Below are 21,118 nucleotides of genomic sequence, written 5' to 3'. Positions count from 1 at the left end.
TTCTTAATTTTATCACTCAAGCTTTCCCCTAAATTTTTAATTTTTTCTATGATTCTTTTGTTTAGTTTCCCAAAGCTCTTTTTATGTTCTTTGAATTTAGTTTTGATAGTGTGCTGTTTTGTGGTTGTTTTTTTAAGTGGATGTACATGTTGCTTGCTTTCTAAGGTTATCAATTATATTTTTGAATTTTTTTTTCCTGCTCCTGCACTGCCTTCAATTCCTTTGAGTTTCTCTTTAATGTTTCTTTGTTTGATACCTTTTAGATTTCTCCAGATGTCTAAGTGATCCTTGTCCACCTGATCATATTTAAGAGTGAGGCACTAAATATCAGATTGGCAGTTTGTTGTGCATTTGCAAATTATAAGGGTCAGGTATAGATGAAGGTGACTAAGGAGGACATGAAGGTGACATGACTATTTCACCAGTATCTCCAACAGTTAATATGTCCTTCCCCAGGGAGGGAGGATTGGTGCTATCTGTAGCCTACAAATTGTGAGTGTGAGTGCCTATGATCTGGCAGCTGAAACAGGGGTTTAGACCCTCACCATTTAATGTGTAGATATTCATTATTCCCGGGTTTCTTCAGCATGATACTTCCTACTTTAGCAGTGACTACTGCTCACAACTCCAAATTCCTTCTGTTTTTTTCTAGAGAGTAGATTTTCAATATTCTGCCTATTTGTTCATATGTTATGTGAAACAGGGATAAAGGGAATAACCAAGTACTTGGAAAGTGGAGTATATACAGATGTTAAAATGGTTCTAATAGTTGGGGCACCTGAGTGGCTCAGTTGGTTGAATGTCAACTCTTGGTTTCAACTCCGGTTGTGATCTTATGGGTCTTAATCTCATGGATTGTGGGATGGAGCCCTGCATTGGGGCTCTGAACTCAGCAGGGAGTCTGCTTGAGGATTCTCTCCCTCTGTCCCACCCTGCTCATGGTCTCTCTCTAACTAGTATATAAATCTTAAAAAATAAAACAATAAATGCTTCTAATAGTGACATTCAAGAGCCTTCTTTTTTCAGTTCCATCTTCAACCTTGCCTTCACAGGTAGCAAATGCCTCCAATGCCTCATCCTTTTAAGAATACTTCACTTTATTTGGCAGTTTGTTTCTCAATTTCTCTCCTTATAATCACTTTCTTTTTGTCTACAAAGCTAACAAGTTAGCAGCTTTCATCTTTCAATTAACATCTTTTCTCTTGTGATCCCCTATCTTTGTTTCTTTGCTCTGTGGAACTGTTTCTTTCAAAAAATCCATGAAATAGTTATTTTAGTAGTGTTTGTGGAACTTGCAGTGATAAAGACATGTGTGCTCAATCTGCTATGTATAACCAAAAGTCCATAAGTCACCTTGAAAAATGACTGCATTGGTGAGTCTCTCATTCAGTACTCATCTCCAGCTATTCTACTTTAATTCAAACACAGAAATGTATCTTCAGTAAGCCCGCTCATCTCCATTCCCTGTGCAACCATGTCATTATGTAGTTTCAAGCCATTATAATATTTGACCTGAGTTACATTTCCAGTGTTGTCCTAACAAATTCCATTCTTCAGTTGCAACAAATAGAAACACAATGATATCTTCTTTCTCAAAAACCTTCAACAATTCTTCTAATTCTTAAGAATAATGTCTAAAGTTATTAGTGGTACACATAAAGTTCTTAATAATCTAACTCTCAGCCACCCCTGCATTTGGGTTCCACTCAGAAACCATCCTTTGGCACTTCCCAATTTGATGAATATGAACATGGGGCTGTGAACACACACACACACACACACACAAACACACACATGCCACACACACACATGCACATAGGCTCACATGCCCTATGAATATCAAGCTATTTTCATTTCCATAAATATTCATAGTTTTCTTTTACACTGGACTACCTACCCTAACTCTACTATCAAAATCATGTCTTTCTTCATTTTCTTCATATTGTAGTTTAGCTGTAGCTTATATCAACACATTTTTCTTGACTCTATTACAAGATATACTTTCATGGTATTTAGCCCAAAGTGTCATTTACTACATTGCATTCTTTTTCTTTTCTCATTTCTCTACACTGCTTGCTATGCTTTACTCCCAAGACCATATACTCCGTAAGGCTGCTTATATATTTCCTATATTCAATTTTAATTCCTAAGACACTACCGAGCATATAGCCAATGCTCAATTAAGTACTTGACAAAAACAAACAAACAAACAAACAAACAAAAAACACAAAGACTACTATAAGTACCAAAAATAGGAGAATGTGAATAATCTTTGTTATGATTGATTTGTGGGGAGAAGCAACTTGTCATTTGGTTCATTGTTTGTTTTTTATGAAGAAGATACAACTAACAAATCCTGACACAAAACAGACAATGAATCATTTATCATCACATTGATTTTCTATTAGTACCTTTTTTTTTTTAAAGAAAAACTTTATCTTCTGGGAGACACTAAGGGGATCTTTTCACTTTGCTTTATAGGTTTCAAATGTGAAAACAAGTAAAAAGAAAAGAACAGAGTTCATGTTTAATTACCAAAACAACTGCAAAAATATGGCAGAAACAGTAGAATAAGGCCTTTAAGTAGATTTTCTTTTGACTTCCAAGAGTCTGAAAATATAATAATTATTTATAGCATTTAAAAGATGACCTAAATGAAATGAGAATAACAAATTCAAAGTTAGTTTGATTGTAAGAGACGAAGAAGAAAAATATGGGTGCACCTAATTATCAATTAACAATCTCTCGATAAGCTGCAAATTAAGATATAAATATATCCTTTTGACTATTTTACATGTCAAACAAGTGTACTGGAAAGGAATAGTTTGAGAGATTTTCCAATAAATTTGTGGCACTGAAACCAAGACTAATTGCAATAGACCCTTCATTGGAGACTTTAAACAATAGGGTAAAATTCATCCTACTTCATGTCACTAAGGCAAATATGGAGAAAGGAAACACAAACATGGTCACATTTTATTTTCAACTGTTTCTTACTGCAATGTAAGGTTTAACTTGTAAAAGGGCTATCATTTCAAAGATACAATTGCTTGTATCTTTTTGAAAGGCAAAGCAAGGGCAAAATGACACATTATTAAGAAGCATTTTTTTATTATTCTTCCTTTTTATTTATTTATTTATTTATTCCTGCATTTTTCTTAATAAAAGAAGAATGAAAATGGAAGAAAAAATAAGTCTACACAGTTTTAAAACATCCTGTGTTATATTGTTAGATTTTATTTGCAAATTTATGACCAATGTTTATATGCATTTTTTCACATGCTAGAAACATCAGATTTAACTTATTCTGGTTATGCTTTCTCTTTTTCCTGTAAATAAAACCCTAAGAGAGTTTTCATGGATTACAGGTTTTCGTATTTTCCTTTCATCACGGTTCATTGTTTTGCATAATGTACAAAAATATATATAACATACCCAGTCCATTTTAGCCAAAGAAGAAAAATAAACTTTACAAGTCTTAAAACCCTTCAAAGGTAACTCTACAAGAAAAAAAATACTTTTTTTACTTTAAGTTAGTAAATAAATGTTATTGAAATAATAATAATAATAATGAGATGGCTAAGTTGAGTTTTAAGTTGGTATGTAAATGTTATTGAAATAATAATTAAAATAATAATAATAATGAAATGGCTAAGTTGAGTTTTAAGTTGGTATGTAAATGTTATTGAAATAATAATTAAAAATACACATTATGTATTCATTCCTTAGTACCTAAAATTTACGATCTATGCACAACCGCATTCCTACAGAAATGACATCAAAAACACTATGTACCATAAAGATTTTCCACTCTTTGCCAATTGAGAAAAGTAAATTTAAAATTTTTAGGAGGAAACTCCATGACAGCATAGGAATAGATTATACAATGCAATATTTTCTTGAGTTATTTAAGATTATACCTACATCTTAAGCTGTTAGCTGTGTATAGGAATGTGTAACCAAGGAGAAAACTTAAATAATCTATAACTTCGAATTAGTGATGATTGTTAGCAGTAACTAAAAATATTTTTTGCCTTATTTTGTGCTTAAAATTATCTTGAACCTTCATAAAAATGCAAACTAATAACTATAGTTAATTGCTTCAAATACTAAATTCATTGCATGCCAAGCTTAAGACATATTTAAAAGGAAATGCTATTTTCATCTCTCACCATGCTGTGCTGAATTATTTTTAATATATTATTTAACTAACAGTAAACATAAAACATGTCAAAAACTCTATGTATTTATAGTTTTCATAGAATTATATGACCAGAGAAAATTTTTGAACTAGGACTCACAGAATGACAAAGCTAATAAAGTTTAATTGAACAGTACATTTTTTTATTGATAACATTGTTTCCCAAATATTTTCCACTGGTTTTAACATAACTATGATAGTCACCATGGTCATGCACATTCTGTGTTGCTCAGCCCATGTATACTCCTCTTTGCCCTTTATAATGACTCAATTCTTTCACACATTTGTGTATTCTAATTTCTGTGAAATTTTCACTCATCCTGCTATAATATGATGTCAGGTGGTTATCATTTGGCTCCAATTCCAAATATACAAAATAACCCCATCCAAATTATTTTCTATTAATCTCTGATGATGAAAGTAATACTACAAGGCTACAATGTAATGAGAAACGAAATGTGTATGTAAGTCATGATATTCTGTGCCAGTACTTAATTATACATTCACAATCCAAATAACTAGGAAATAATTTGGATTTTTGAGATATTGATAAATATTAAAATATAAAATTAAGATCATTACTGTGGAGAGTTTTAGACATGAAGTATATGTCCATAGGCCCTCCTCTGGAAAACACTACCAAAAAAAGACACCATAAGGGTCAGATCCTACTTAAAGTTAGGCAATATCAAAATGGGAGGGAGTTCATTTTTATGCCTTATACTAATTTCTAGGATTAGAGTGAGATCATTTGCCTTTGAAAAATTAACAACAGTGGGCAGCCCAGGTGTCTCAGTGGTTTAGCGCGCCTTTGGCTCAGGGCGTGATCCTGGAGACCTGGGATCAAGTCCCACTTCGGGCTCCCTGCATGGAGCCTGCTTCTCCCTCTGCCTGTGTCTCTGCCCCTTTTTGTGTGTGTTTCATGAATAAATAAATAAAATATTTTAAAAACTAATTAATAAAAGATAACGGATATAGAATTATACCTGAAGTGCCAAAGCATGGGGAAATTTAAGTAATTTAAGGAGTTAATATTTTCAATTCAGCAAAATTGTTGTGTACCTTTGAACAAAAATTTATTTCACATAGTGTGTTATTAAATTTAGAATGTTAGAACAAGAAAGAGTTCTCAAAGGATTTCTCTGTATATATGTGGAAGATCTTTAGTAATTATCTAAATATCCAGGATATGCAGAGACATGTAAATCTATAATTACGCCGAAGTAAAAATTTATTCATGCGCAACACAAAACTGAAGTATGGAAGTCACTTAGATAATGAATGTGTCTGACTGATCTTTCTACATTTACCTTGCTACTTATCATTGTATGATCTTCAAAAAAATGCCACCTCCAACTACTTATTAGTAGTTATAAGAATAAATGGTATATGAAGAGTCCAAGAAAAAAATAGTTCCTTACTGGACAATAACTATGTAACTATCTTAGGCCTTGTATTTACCACAGTAAAGCAGTTAATTCTATTTTTTTGGCCATATTTTACAACTTTGGGGGTAAAGTATATAAAATATTTGCAAATTAGAAACACAAAAAGTTGATTGATACTGTATGATTTTGAGGAATGCCCTGTTGTGGAGTATCATAAGTGGTCACTGTATAATATGCAAGCACTGGGTCTGTTTAGTAGCTGAAAAAAATGCTCAAATGTATATTTAACAATTTTATCTAAATGTGGCTTTAATAGAGGGTTATAAATTAGCTGTTGCCGATGTAACTAGATCCTGTTTTAGACCTGATAAAAAATACATTAACTTTGATAGCTACTTCTCAATTTATTTATGGTCTCAAGTTCAATGGCTTGAATTTCACGAGTAAATATTCCAGTGAATGTTTTTACTCATAGTTGGTGTCCAATCACCAGAATAAACTTCCCTTTCCCCATTTATTTTATTATATAAGTTCCATTTCTTTCTATTTCGTGCAATGGGGCAAGTCAAATAACCAATTCCCATAACTATGATATTCTGAAAGTGTATAATAGGATAAATAATTAAGATATGGAATTGCATTATTTTGTCTTACAGATACACACACAAACACACACACACACACAAGCAAAACATGTATTCCCTTCTGTACTTTGGACTTTTATACTACAGGGACAGAAATAGAAGTTGGCTTTTATTTTTAAAGAATACAGAGTATGATATTTGGGTTTCCTGGAGAAATGTAAATGAAGCAAAGATCTTTGAGGAAGAGCAAGATGAAGGAGAGGGTTGGAGATAGAGAAGTAAATATCTCAAGTATAAGAGAAGAAACACAATTCTTGGTGGGGGGGGTAGATCTACAGTATTCTTTAGTGGAGTATGTTGTCCTACAGCTCTGGGGTTTTAGAGTAGGGTGGATGTGATTTAGAAAAAAAGTAAAGAACGTGGCATTTCTTACAGACACATACACACTTAGATCAGCTATATATAAGTACCTCATCTAGGATTGCTACCAGACTGCAGTCAGGGTATATGCATAGTATAATGGTAGTGCTATACTTAATTCTACAGAACTGAAGCAAGATGATTTTCAGATAAGAGTGTTGACCCAGTTTCAGTATGGCATAAAGGGATGAGTCTGGAATCTTAGAAGTAACTACTTATTTAGAATATGCCACTAGTCTATACTGAAACTAAGGCTGATTTAAAAATGCTTATGTGATAAATAAAATAGAACAAAGAGAAAACAAACATACATCTGGATGTTCTCAGTGAAATAAAGACTAATGCTTCTGAAAATGCATTCTGTATCCAAGTCACATAATAAGTTATTGATATTTTGTTCCATAATGGAAGACTGCCATTTTTATGTGGAAGTAATTATCCTACAAATGCATTCAATGACTCAAATTTAGATAGGGCTACTGGCATAGGACATTCATTAAGAGACACACAGGCTTCCAATGAAAGGAATCATAGAATAAATAGTGAGAAAAAAAATATCTGCCTGGTTGTTACCTTCTTCCTTTCCTTTTCTTTTTGTTTTAGGTTTTCTTTATTTAAGTAATCTGACACCCAACGAGGGGTTTGAAGTCAGAGTCTCAAGATCAAGAGTTACATGCTCTTCTGACTGAGCTAGCTAGGTGCTTCAAGTAATTAGTATTTCTTACACTGGGTATGGTGAGGGATGACTCATGGCACTTAATTTTCATTGTCAATACTCTCCATGATAGTCACAAATGTAATTGCTTCTTTAAAGTACTATAGGATTTCAAACAAGGAGAAAAGTCTGATGGGGAGTTTAGTTCTTGCCTAGCAAATCCTAGTCAGTTCAGTCAATATCAGCTAGTTCTTCTTCTTCTTCTTCTTCTTCTTCTTCTTCTTCTTCTTCTTCTTCTTCTTCTTCTTCTTCTTCTTCTTCTTCTTCTTCTTCTTTAATATCAGCCAGTTCTACCTTCCAAATACCAAATGTTGTAACATATGCTGTGCAGGATTAGAAACAAATAATTGGCCAAAAGAAAGAAGTACTAGGATCAGATGCAAGAAGAGAAAGGAAAGTGAACTTGGAAATAAGAACAGCCTTACTCTTCAAGAGTACAGGGTAATGGGATTAATTATATTAAGGGATGGGACATTGAAGTTATAGCCAGAATTGGCCAAAAAAATATTAATCTTTTAAATGATTCCCAGTATAAAGATCTTAAATTTATATTCAAAGCCGCATTGTGGCCCCAAAATTTATCTAAATACATTTCACAAATTTTTAAGTTTGAAATTAAATAGATGATTTTTTCAAGAAATACTGACTGGTAAAGGAACAGAGAAATATGATGATCAGTGACATCTATGAGCATTGCTGTTCTCCCAAGGCATGCTAATATTGTGCTTCTAAAGAGTGATAAAAATGGTATATTTAACATTTTACATGGTAACATATCACGTGTCTGATCAATGGTAGGAGATAAAACTTACCTATATATTTTTCTCTGAACATAAGCTTATATTTATGGAACTAACATAAGTCATATAAATCATAAAATGCAAATTATAAGAATATATTTTTAATTTCTATACACTTTATACTTTAAATAAGCTTAAAGTTCAGTACCTGCATGTAAGTGCTTACATTTTCTAATTTTTCATATAAATCTTAAACAAGCGATAGACATAAGATTTCTAAATCCACAGATGCAAAATGTCTATTCATGTTGCCAAGAAGCCAGATGGCATTCAAATTTTTTTAAAAAAGAACTTTTCCAATATCCATATAACACCTGTCCACTCCAATTATTAGATACTCAAAAGAGATACCAAAATGGGATTTAATATCTTATACAGTATATAATTGTTATGAATAAACTAATGATACATATGCATATTATTAAAATTATTCTTTCATTCATTATATTCTTTATAATTTTAATGATATTAAATAATATATAATAAGTACAAGAGGTCCTCAAACTAAAAAGTAGTTCACTTTTTTCATGTTAATTACCTTAAAGGAATCAAAGAGAAATCTTGCCACACTTACATATAGCTTGCATTGTGATATACAGTAATATTTAACTTGGACTATTACAAAAGTCTTTTACTCTTCAATTTTATTTTTTTCCTCCATTAATTTTATGAATTCTGGAGTTATGAACTCATATATCCCTACAGATTTTTAAGGGTCTTCATTTTCTAATTTATAGATATAATGAAACATAGTTAATAGTATAATAAATAGTTTTAATTCAAAGGGATATGAGATTTTGTGATACTAAAGAAGTTTTTAAAATAAAGTATTTATAGATCAACAGTCCTTTCTGTATGTTTTAAGTACATTTATTTCCTGAAAATTTATTAGATTATTTTAATTAAATACAAGAAAAGGAAGAAAGTACACATGAGACAAGCTGCGGTGTCTATACAGTTCTATGGGTCCTAATTCCAAAATTTATTATGACCTTTATTAGGTCAACAGAATTGTTTTGAAGATTCACTCTGGCTATCTCTTTTATATCATCTAAGTTAAAAGGCTTTGGGCTAACAATTCATTCTGACTAAGCCAGAGAACTGCACAAAGGCAGAAGACCTAGGATCTGTTCCCACTTGGATTGGAGACAGTAATTATCACATAAATGGTCAGGGTACTTTTACGTTTGAATCCATATAAACAACAATGCCTAAAAAAATGAAGAGCCATCCTTGACTCTTCTTTCTTCTCCCACCTTTGACCAATATTAAAATTTTGATTGTTACTTCCCAAATCTCTTTCAACCTTACCCATTTTCTCCCTGTTCATGCCCTCTTCTGGACTCATATCACCCTTATCTACTTGGTACTTTATTTCAGCCAGATAAATTGCTCTCAAAAGTTATTTCTCCAAAATTTGACTGCCTTACAAGCACAATATTGTGCTTCTAAAGAAGCTGCCTTACAAGTCTTTAAAGGATTTTCTCTTGTTTATAGGATTAAGTCCAAAGTTTTACAATCACCTTTTACAAATCTCTTGAGGGTCTGACTCCTCAGTATTTTAGCACACCTACTTTTGTCATACCTTTAGTATATTTTTAATTTAAATGGCAAGGAAATCCCTGTAATCCAACAAAATCTTCATGCTATTTCATCTTTCCTTGCTTCATGTATTTTCTTTCTGCATTTGTTATGACATATATCAGTGTGATGAGCTCCTCCTTTATGATGGAAGTCAAATGACACCTTCTTTTGAAGCCTTAAAAAGTAATTTTTTTCTGTATTCTCCCATTGAAGCTGTATGTATTTGTAGTGTGTTGCCCTTACATACTATGTTACATGTATTTTTACAGATTTCCTGAATAAACTGTTGACTTATTCATTTAAGATACATATTTATCTCTAAGCCTTTAAGTATATGTCAGGTCAAAACCACTTAAGAAATGTTTGTTGTATAAACAGATAAGGTAGTTAATTTTTAAAAAGATATTTATAGGGATGCCTAGGTGGCTCAGTGGTTAAGTATCTACCTTCAGTCCAGGGCATGATCTTAGAGTCCCGGGATGGAGTCCCACATCAGGCACCCTGTATGGAGCCTGCTTCTCCCTCTGCTTGTGTCTCTGCCTCTCTCTCTCTCTCGGTGTCTCACATGAATAAATAAATTAAATCCTTAAAATTAAAAAAAAAAGATATTTATACAGAGTGAGTAGATTATATATGACATAATATACAGCTATTCTGAATATACATTATCTATCTATCTATCTATCTATCTATCTATCTATCTATCTATGCCTTTCTATGTCTAAAGCACTGGAAATAATTTTCATTCTGTCTCTCTCACACACACAGTCACACACACCTATGTGTGTGACTCTGTTTCTGTGTCTCTCTCCTACACAGTTGCACTGATAATTCAGTTTAAATCAGTTGCACTGATAATTCAGTTTACCTATATCTTTTTAAAAAATATAATATTAAAAATATCATTATTAGGTGTATAGCTCTCCTGGACCTAAAATATTTGAAAGAAGCTTGGAAAACTTTTACAGGTAAGGAAAAATCATCCTATTAAATTTGGAAGGCAAGAAGACTTTTCAGCTATATAAATTGGTCTACAAAAGGTATTGCTAAGGAACTAAAGTATGCTGTAAATGTACTGAGGCTCTGACCTGTAGAGATACAGTAATTCCACTGACAATAAGAAGTATGAGCAATTTTTTTTCTTTCCTTACTGCCCAATGTCTTTGATGAAAAAGTACTGTCAAACTAGACTGCAGAATGTAGCATTAAAGTTTAATTCTATCCAATCAGGTAGGCAGAGATCAAATTCTGAAACTGGCTTTTATTGTGGAAGAGATGGAACACTCTGAAACTCTCTTAAACCATTTCAGCAAACCAAAAATATTATAATAGCCAAGAGGAAACATTTCCAGCTTTAATTTTTTTCTTCATTGTTAAAAATATCTATGTAAGTGTAACATAAAATATAATTGGAAAGTTTGTTCTTTTCTCTCTCTCTCTTTTTTTTTTTTTTTCAGAGCAAGCATTTTGTTTCTTTTTCAAAGTGTGAGTCACCTTATCCCTATTTAATCCTTAATATTCCTGGTCAACCTTTTTCATAAGCACTGTTATGTATTAGGTAATCCTATAAATTCATTACATTAACAACAGAAAAATATAATAGTAATTTTTTTAAAATAACCACATATTTGCTTAAAATTTACATTTGACAAATTTCCATACAATTAGTTTCCAATACAGGAGAAGCACTAAACATTAAAATAATGAAACAAATATATATTTTAAAGTGTTAAACTGTTATTTTATCTGCCGATAACTCAAACAGAAATTAAAAATCACATCATTTGGGACCCCTGGGTGGCTCAACGGTTGAACAACTCCTGCCTTTGGTTCAGGGCCTGATCACCTGTTGGGATGGAGTCCTACATCCAAGGTCCTTCTGGGGAACCTGCTTCTCCCTCCGTCCATGTCTCTGCCTCTCTCTGTGTCTCTCATGAATAAATAAATAAAATCTTTAAAAACATTCACATCATTCTAAGAGAAAGTTTAAATGATGTATACACTGAAAAATGTATTCTTTTTTATATTTTGTTTTATTTTCTATTGAAGTATAATTAATACAGTGTTACATTAGTTCCAGATATACAATGTAATTATTAACAATTCTATACATTTCTCAGTGATCATCAAAATAAGTGTACTCCTAATCCCCTTTACCTATTTCACCCATCCCCCACTCATCTCCCCTTGGGCAACTGCCAGTTTAAGAGTCTGTTTTTTGTTTGTATCTTCTGTTTGTTCGGTTTCTTAAATTCCACATGAGTGAAATTATATGAAACTTTGAAATTCCAACCTCAAGGATATTGTTTTTTACAGTAGTTTTCTAAGAATTGCTTGCTGAATTAAATTACATAATAATTAGCATTACCATGACATTCATGTTTTTTTGAATTCTAATCTTTTGAAATTAAATGAGTATTTGCCTGAAAGATATAGCAACCAACATTCTTCAGTATAATTATATAAGTAGATCAGCAATGTTCTTATTTTACTTTATATATGTGGTAATAAACTAAAATAACCTAAATAACTATGTCCCCCAAAAGAATAAAAATCTATATAAAACTTAAACATTATTTTTCTTTGGGTTTACTGTCACATTTGGTGTGTTTGACATTGCTTTGTGTCTAAAATAATATAAGTTTAACTTTTAAAAAGTAATGATTTGGTCATGAATTATTGTCAAGTATTTTGAAAGGCAAACTACAATATAAATGCTCACCACTGAACATATATTTTTATTTATTTACCTATAGAATGGCAAACAATATGTATATCACAGTAGCACTAAACAGAGAAGAAAGTACATGCATTATAGTCAATGTGAATTTCATGAAAATATGCAAATATTAAGGTAATTAAACCTTAATGTTTATTTGGTAAATGTATATTTTACAGTGATTTATTGATATTTTGAAAATCTATAATCCATATTTAAAACACAGTGGTTAAAGCAAATAGAAAGATATTCCAGGTTCATGGATTGGAAGAAGAAATATTGTTAATATTTTTGGAAGAAACACTTATCAATTATTTAATTCTTGAAAGAGGAATAGAAATAAATCTTAAAACCAAATATTGTGCAGTCACTAGAGGAAAATACAGAACAAAGATCCAACAGTTTTATCTTAGTAATGAAAATGAGACGTGTCTACATCCCTATTTTCTTGGCATTGGCAAGTGTCATACAATTCTGCAGATAACTCTTAGCACAGGTCAGTGAAGAGAGGTAACAGGAAAAATTATATGTGTTTATTATTTCTTTGTTTGATTATTTGCATCTTTCTGTGCTTTGAAATAATTCCAATCTATATGTTCCTGTAAAAGGCAAGCAATTTCTAGGCTAAAATCAACACCAACTAACTAGGATAATCCATTCTCTGTCAATCTACAGAGATAATGCAACCCATAGAAAAATACCAATAACATTTTCCACAGAATTAGAGCAAACAATACTAAAATTTGTATGGAACCATAAAAGACTGTGAATAGTCAAAGCAATCTTGAAAAACCAGAGCAAAGCTGGAGATAATCACAACACCAGATTTTAAGATATACTACAAAGTGGTAGCAATCAAAGGAGTATAGCACTGGCACAAAAAATAAATACATGGATAATGGGACAGAATAGAGAGCCCAGAAATAAACCATGTTTATATGGTTAATTAATCTACAACAAAGGAGGCAAGAATATCAAAGGGGAAAAGACAATCTCTTCAACAAACATTACTGGGAAAACAGGACAACTACACACAAATTAAAGAAATGGAACCATTTTCTTACACTATACACACAAACTCAAAATGGATTAAATACTTAAATGTGAAATTTGAAATCATAAAAGTCTCAGAAGAAAACATAGGAAGTAATTTCTTTGACATTAGCCATAGAAACATTTTTCTATATATGTCTTCTCAGGCAAGGGAAACAAAAGCATATTAAACTATTGAGACTACATCAAAATAAAAAGCTTTTACATAGCAAAAGAAATCCTCAACAAATAACAAGGCAACCTGCTGAATGGGAGAAGATATTTGCACACAATATACCCAAAATGTATAAAGAACTTATACAGAGAAACACCAACCCCCCTCCCACAAGTAATCCAGTTAAAAATGGGCAGAGAACATAAATAGACATTTTCCCGAAGATGACGTAGAAGTAGACAACAGATACATGAAAAGAAGCTCACAATCACTAGTCATGAAGAAAATGCAGATCAAAACCACAAATATCACCTCACACCTGTCAGAATGGCTAGAATCAAAATGACAAGCAATAACAAGTGTTGGCAAGGATGTAGAGATAAAGGAATCCTTGTGCATTGCTGATGGGAATGCAAATTGAGGCAACCACTATGGAAAACAGTAAGGAGGTTCCTCAAAAAATTAAAAACAGAAACACCACATGATCTAGTAATTCTACTGCTGGGTATCTACTCAAGAAAATCAAAAACACTAATTCAAGAAGATATATGCAAACCTATGTTCACTGTGGCATTATTTATTTACAATAGCTAAGATATGGAAGCAGTCTGTGTTCATCAGTAGATGAATGGGTAAAGAAGATGTGAGATATATATATGTATATACACATAATACATACATATATATACATACATACATATATATACATATATACATAAATATATACATACATATATACATACATATATATACACATAATACATACATGGAACAAATATAATGAAATATACAATGTATATATATGTATATATATATACATAAATAGATACATGGAACAAATATAATGAAATGTACAATGAGATCTTGCCATAACATGGGTGGACTAGAGGGTATAATGCTAAGTGAAGAAAGTTAAACAGAGAAAGACAAATACTGCATGATTGACTCATATGTGGAGTTACAAAATAAATAAATGAATAAACAAAGAAGAGATGGCCCCCCAAAAAACCAACAAATAAACAAAAGTATCCTAGACTCTTAAATACAGAGAACAAACTGGTGATTGCCAGAGGAAAAGTAGGTTGTAGGGTGGTGGGGTGGGGAAATGGAGGAGGGTGTATGAAATAAAGGGGATAAGAGTACACTTACTGTTTTTGGTGTAATTTTAAATGAGATTGATTTCATAATTTCTTTTTCTGCTGCTTCATTATTAATGAATAGAAATGCAACAGATTTCTGGACATTGATTTTGTATCCTGCAATTTATTGAATTCACAAAACAGCCCAAGTGTCCATTGACTGATAAATGGATAAAGAAGATGTGGTATGAACACACACATGTGTGTATAAATTTATGTGTATGTATATGTGTATGTATATAATGTATATACATACACATACAATGGAATATTAGTCATAAAAAATGAACTCTTACCATTTGCAATGATATGGATAGAACTAGAGAGTATTACACTACATGAAATAATTCAGTCAGGGAAAGACAAATACCATGTGATTTTACTCATGTGGGATTTAAGAAACAGAACAAACAATCAAACAATCATAATGGAAAAAAAGAGAGACAGACAAGCCAAGAGATAGGCTCTTAACCTACAGAGAACAAGACAATGGTTACTAGAGGAGTGGTAAGTGGGGGCATGGGTTAACAGGTGATGGGGATAATAAGTACTGGTGTGGTATGGAAGTGTTGAATCAATAAATCTACACCTGAAACTAATATTACACTGTATATTAAATAACTGGAATTTAAATAAAAACTGAAAAAAAGTACATTTATCTTGATGAGCCCTGGGTAATGTGTAGATTTGTTGAATCATTATTTTGTACACCTGAAACTAATATAACCCTGTATATTAATTATACTTCAATAAAAAATAAAAATAAAAAACAAAACTGTTCTAAAAATTTAGAAATTAAAAAAAAAAAAACCCACAGTGGCTTACTTGATCTGGAGAATAAATTACAAAATGTATAATTTAACAAATACCCCCAAATACTGGAAATCTCATGATGGTTTTTAAAGCATGAACACACACATGCACACAAAATAAAATAAAATAAAGCATGAATACAGGATAAACTTTAGTCATTAATTATAAGAGTTCTGATAGCTCAGAAGGTCATTAAAGGGAGTCCTCATCATTACAAAATAAAATTGAAAATAAATAAGGAAATATAATCCTACATTCGAACATAGCAAAAGGCCTAATTTAATGAATGAAATACATAGTTTTATATTAAAATTATATCATAATGTAAAAACACTTTACATATAACAATCAAAATAGGTTCACATTTTAAATGTGAGTATCTTTGTCTTCTGAAGCAATGTGCTAAAATAGCATTTATGATGATCATACAGTAGACCTATTAAGGAAAATGGGTCCTGCTTATTATCCTATCACTTGCAATACTCTGTAAGGCAATATAATGCAATTTATTTTTCGTATAAATAGATTCTTGCAATTATTAATTTGTTTTTTGATTCTCGGTCTAAGGTTTATCTTTTTGGAGAGGAAAACAAAATAAAAAGTCGTTAGAGGATTACATAGTCCATCTGATATTTCTGAAAACATAGTCTTTAGGTAATAGAAACCACCTAAGTGTGGTTTTAAAAATGTAGATGTTTTATTCCAAGTTATAAAAAGAATTAACTTGCAGCAAATGTGGTTGATGATTGTTGAAAATGAGTTACTGTAGATCAATACCTTTACCCTGTATACTTCATAAGTTACCTATAACCCCTGATTATTTTAACCAAACATAGAAAGAAATGTCATCTTTCCTTACTTATTATATGAAGGGATTTAGGAAGGCTTACTTATCTCAGATATTTAACAATATGCTATGGTTGCTGAGATCTTAAAATTATTAGTTTTTCCTGATTTTCTTAAATATTTTTTAAAAGTAAAAATACTAATGTGAGTAATCAAATATTTTAAACTTCTTTTTAAACATAATGCACACAGTAGTAAAAACTAGTTTCACTCAGTTCATTACAGAAAGTATAATGAAGCTTTAGTGAATGAGAAAGGCAAGAATATAAAATACTTCAAGACTATGGATGCCTTTAAAAAAGCAGGGGCATCTGGGTGGCTCAGTGGTTAAGCATCTGCCTTTGGCTCAGGGCTTGATCCCAGGGTCCTGGGATGGAGTCCACATCAGGCTCTCCAAAGGGAGCCTGCCTCTCCCTCTGCCTATGTCTCTGCCCCCACACCTCTCTCTCTGTGTGTCTCTCATGAATTAACAAATAAAATCTTAAAAAAAAAAAGGCTATGGAGGCAATGATAAAGAGGAGTTGAATTTGGAGGAAATATCAAAATGAGGGGACATTTCCAATTGGACAATGGGAAAGTTGTGGTAGATGGAGAGGGACTCTGCAAAGCCAAAAGCAGAGAACACCAAGGAAAAAATTGTCTGGAACAGGATTTCACATACTAAGAACAAAAACAAATATCTTTGTGTCTCAGTGTTTTGTTTTATAAATTATTTGCTAAATTCTTTATAATCTACATGGTGCCAGAGAAAAAAGTTATGTATAATGTTTTTACTTATTTCTATAGCCCTCTGCTGTGTGATTCTAATTTGGATTTTAGTGTGATTTCAACATAGTTTTTATGGTTTAATAAAACTGGCGCACATTAAAATGCTATTAAACTGTTACACATGGTTAATAATACTTATGGACTTCTGAAAGCAGCCATTATTAAACTGAACAAAGTCATTAATGTCTTTAAACTTTGTATCAGGATATAAACTACAAAAGAGATGTTTAACTGTATCTACAGAATAGTCATGGTATGTGACTATATGTTTTTTCTTTTTTATAATATATTTATATATATATATTGTATTAGTACTCTAATGAAAATTAAAACAACAAACAATGACAACAACAAAACACCTCACTGTATTTATTCTAGAATTGACTTTCCCACTGATCATGACTTTGTAGGCAATTAACAGTACAAAACTCCTATGGTTTTGTTCCTTCATCTATGTACTAACTAGGTTACCAGAGGTAATCTGTATAAGCTTCTGCAGCCCCCAAATTCTATCTTAGTAAGAAACACCCATTTGAATTTAGGACTAGAAATACAATCATACATTATTATATTTTCTTTCTTTTTTAAAGATTTTATTTATTTATTCATGAGAGACAGAGAGAGAGAGAGAGAGAGAGAGAGAGAGGCAGAGACACAGGCAGAAAGAGAAGCAGGCTCCATGCAGGGAGTCTGACGTGGGAGTCTATCCTGGGTCTCCAGGATCACGCCCGGGCTGAAAGTGGTGCTAAACCACTGAGCCACCCAGGCTGAGCCATTATTATATTTTCTGAACAAAAGGTTGTTTTCCTTTATTTTAAATAACAAGTAAAGGCAAAGATTTTGAAAAATCTTTTTTTTGACATTTTATTTTTTATTTTTTAATAAATTTATTTTTTATTGGTGTTCAATTTGTCAACATTGACTATATTTTTTATTTTCAACATTCATGTTATTAACTTAATATATCTTCACTGGGCAATACAAATGAACTGACTGAAAGGTTTGAGTTGCTGAACACATATATTACTAAAAATAAATTTAGGTTTGGAAATGTCCTGTCACTTCTCCAGAAATGATCTAAGGTATAATTATAAAATTGTCTTTATTTTTTTTATTTTTTTAAAGATTTTATTTATTTATTCATAGAGATGCAGAGAGAGAGAGAGAGAGGCAAGACACAGGCAGAGGGAGAAGCAGGCTCTATGCAGACAGCCCGACATGGGACTCCATCCAGGGTCTCCAGATTATGCCCTTGGCTGCAGGCGGTGCTAAACCGCTGTGCCACCGGGGCTGCCCTAAAATTGTCTTTAAAGTATGATTGAATTACTTAAACACCATGTTCCTTGGCACCTAACAGTCCAGTTATTGTTTATCTATAACTAATCCCAGCTTATTTTGCTTGAAATGGTTAACTAATTTATGTCAGTATTCAAAGTAATATTACCTATGTATTTGTCCATAGTAATGAGGAAACTGGCTACATATCACTGGCTTATTCACTTTATCATCTCAAGGATCATACTCTAAAAAGTTAGACTTTAGTAATCCTTTCTTTTTTTTATTTTTTTTTCTAATTACGGACTACCTATTCCTTTCAAAATCTAGCTACTATCAAAAAAAATTAAAAATTAATACTAGGTGTTCTTTTTTTTAAGATTTTATTTTTAAGCAATCTCTACACCCAATGTGGAGCTTGAATTTACAATCCCAAGATCAAGGGTTGTACTCTCTACTTACTGATTCAGCCAGGCACCCCAATACTAGTAGCTATTCTTAATAGGTATCATTGTTTTAGTTATAAAGTAGTCTAAACGAATCAGATGTCTTCATGAGAAAAATTGGCAATGACCAAACTATCAATCTGACAATCTCAGACCTAGAGAAGCCCAATACTCAATGTCTGGAGAGTAAAGTGGAGATGTTTAAATGGGTTCATACATGCTCATCAATTTCACCCTGCATCTAAGCCACCATAACACATGTAGTTAAAATACATTTTCTCAGGCATGCCTCTGCATTAATATATGCTTCTACTCCATTGCCTTAACTGGGCAGTTCTATCATTTAAAACAGTCTTGTAGACATAGAAATAATTTAATAAAGAAGAGTCTGCCAATAGAGTTGGGATATAAAAGTGGTCATTTGAGACATCTAGGTAAACAGCAATGAAGATCAATAAAACAGGCATAGAAATGTTAGTAACTGAGACTCCAAGTCAACTTAAAAAATTCTGTAACAAGAAATGAGCCAAGTTATTGGAACTTGAAGAAAAATGAATTCGTCAAATAAATTACTTTGCAAACAGAAAATAACATGGTTTACTAAGTGGGCATTATATTTATAATGTAAAAAAACACAGCTACTTAAAAAGTACTTATGTATTGAAAAGTAAGAGAAAATAAATAATATTCTTCTAAAGAAGAATTTTATAAACCAGATTTTAAAATAGGGTAAGAAATAAGTAGATAATTCAGAAGGAATTTTTTAAAAAGACATAAAAACGGAAAATAAAATATTTGATAGAGTTTTAATTTTTTTAATTTTGTGATGTACAATATATAAGCAATATTAGTACCCAAAGAAAAATACAGAATGAATGAATCAGCATTATTGCTGAAACAAATAATAAAGGAATAATAAAGTTTTCTAGATATGAAGAAAAAATAAGAAAAATATATAACATCACATATTCTGGTTAAATCTTCAATGTCAAAGATAAATGGGAATTGAATTAAACTATAAATTATCTACATGCCAGTCATTGAGTTAGTATTTTATCCATAACTTCTAGTTAAATTAAAATCGTGTATCAGCTTTCATGAAGGAAGTGAATCAACTTAATTCATAAAACATGATATTCATGAAACTAGGCCATTCTCTGGTTCATTTTCTGCAATGATGGAAGTGAAAGCAAAATAACACCAGCAACTACCTAATCCTTAAACAATACCAAGATCTAAAAGTTCATACTTCTCCAAGTTCTAATTTATATGTGAAACCAGTAACACAACAAAATCACTTAGGTTGGCAGTTTCAAATTCTCCAGGCAGTTTGTGATATAGCATAAGGTTTCAATCAGAAGAAAATTAGTTCTCCCTTAATCATCAGGAAACCAACAGTATAGCATATTCTATAGGTCATTAAAGGCTGAAGTGTTTTACTAACAAAATTTCATCAGAAATAAGACTTTGGGAGAACCTGGATAGCTCAGACTATGGTTAAGCAACCCATTCTTGATTTCGGTTCAGATCATGATCTCAGTTCAGGGTTGTGAGGTAAGCCCCATGTTGGGCTCTGCTCAGCAGGGTGTCTGCTTGAGATTCTCTCTCTCTGTCCTCCTTCCACTTTCTCTCTTTTTCTCTAAATAAATAAATAAATATTTTAAAAAAATACTTCAGGATAAGTATTGTGAATGTAGAAACTTACAGGTTTTGATCTTTTTTTCCAATTAAAATCAAACAAAATTTAGAAAGCTGATTAACAACAACAAAAAGCAGTGAGAACACAGACATTAACTCTGATTTGTGTTAACATTGACAGAAGATGAGCATAATGAAGACAGTGACAAAAGTTACCACATTTCTAAGAGTATGCTTTTTCTTTTTGATAAAATTTGAATAATGGAAAATAGGGATCTAACAGCAGGTTTTGTATCATTTTTTAAAAAAGATTTTGTTTATTTGTTTTAGAGAGAGAGAAAGAGAGAGACAGCATGAATGGGAGGGGCAGAGAGAGAGGGAGAGAAGGAATCTCAAGCAGACTCCACGTGGACTTGGAGCTCCACACAGGCTCTTTTCCAGGACCCTGAGATCATGACCTGAGAGGAAACCAAGAACAGACTGTGCCACTCAGGGCCCCAGATTTTATACAATTTTTTTAAATAAACAAAAATGATTTTTACTATGGTTTAAATAAACATATCACAGATTAATCC

At 31.8% G+C, this 21,118-nt stretch overlaps 1 protein-coding gene across 1 annotated transcript in view; it reads right to left on the bottom strand.

Moving 5' to 3' along the window:
• Positions 1-21,118, bottom strand: part of EYS (EGF-like photoreceptor maintenance factor) — a 1,514,868-nt gene that overhangs the window by 895,868 nt on the left and 597,882 nt on the right. The gene's annotated exons all lie outside the window — the stretch shown is intronic.

The sequence above is a fragment of the Canis aureus genome, chromosome 7 (assembly GCF_053574225.1).
Source record: "Canis aureus isolate CA01 chromosome 7, VMU_Caureus_v.1.0, whole genome shotgun sequence".
Lineage (NCBI taxonomy): Eukaryota > Metazoa > Chordata > Mammalia > Carnivora > Canidae > Canis > Canis aureus.
Note: the sequence above shows the minus strand (reverse complement) of the source record. Positions and strands in the feature narration are given on the sequence as shown.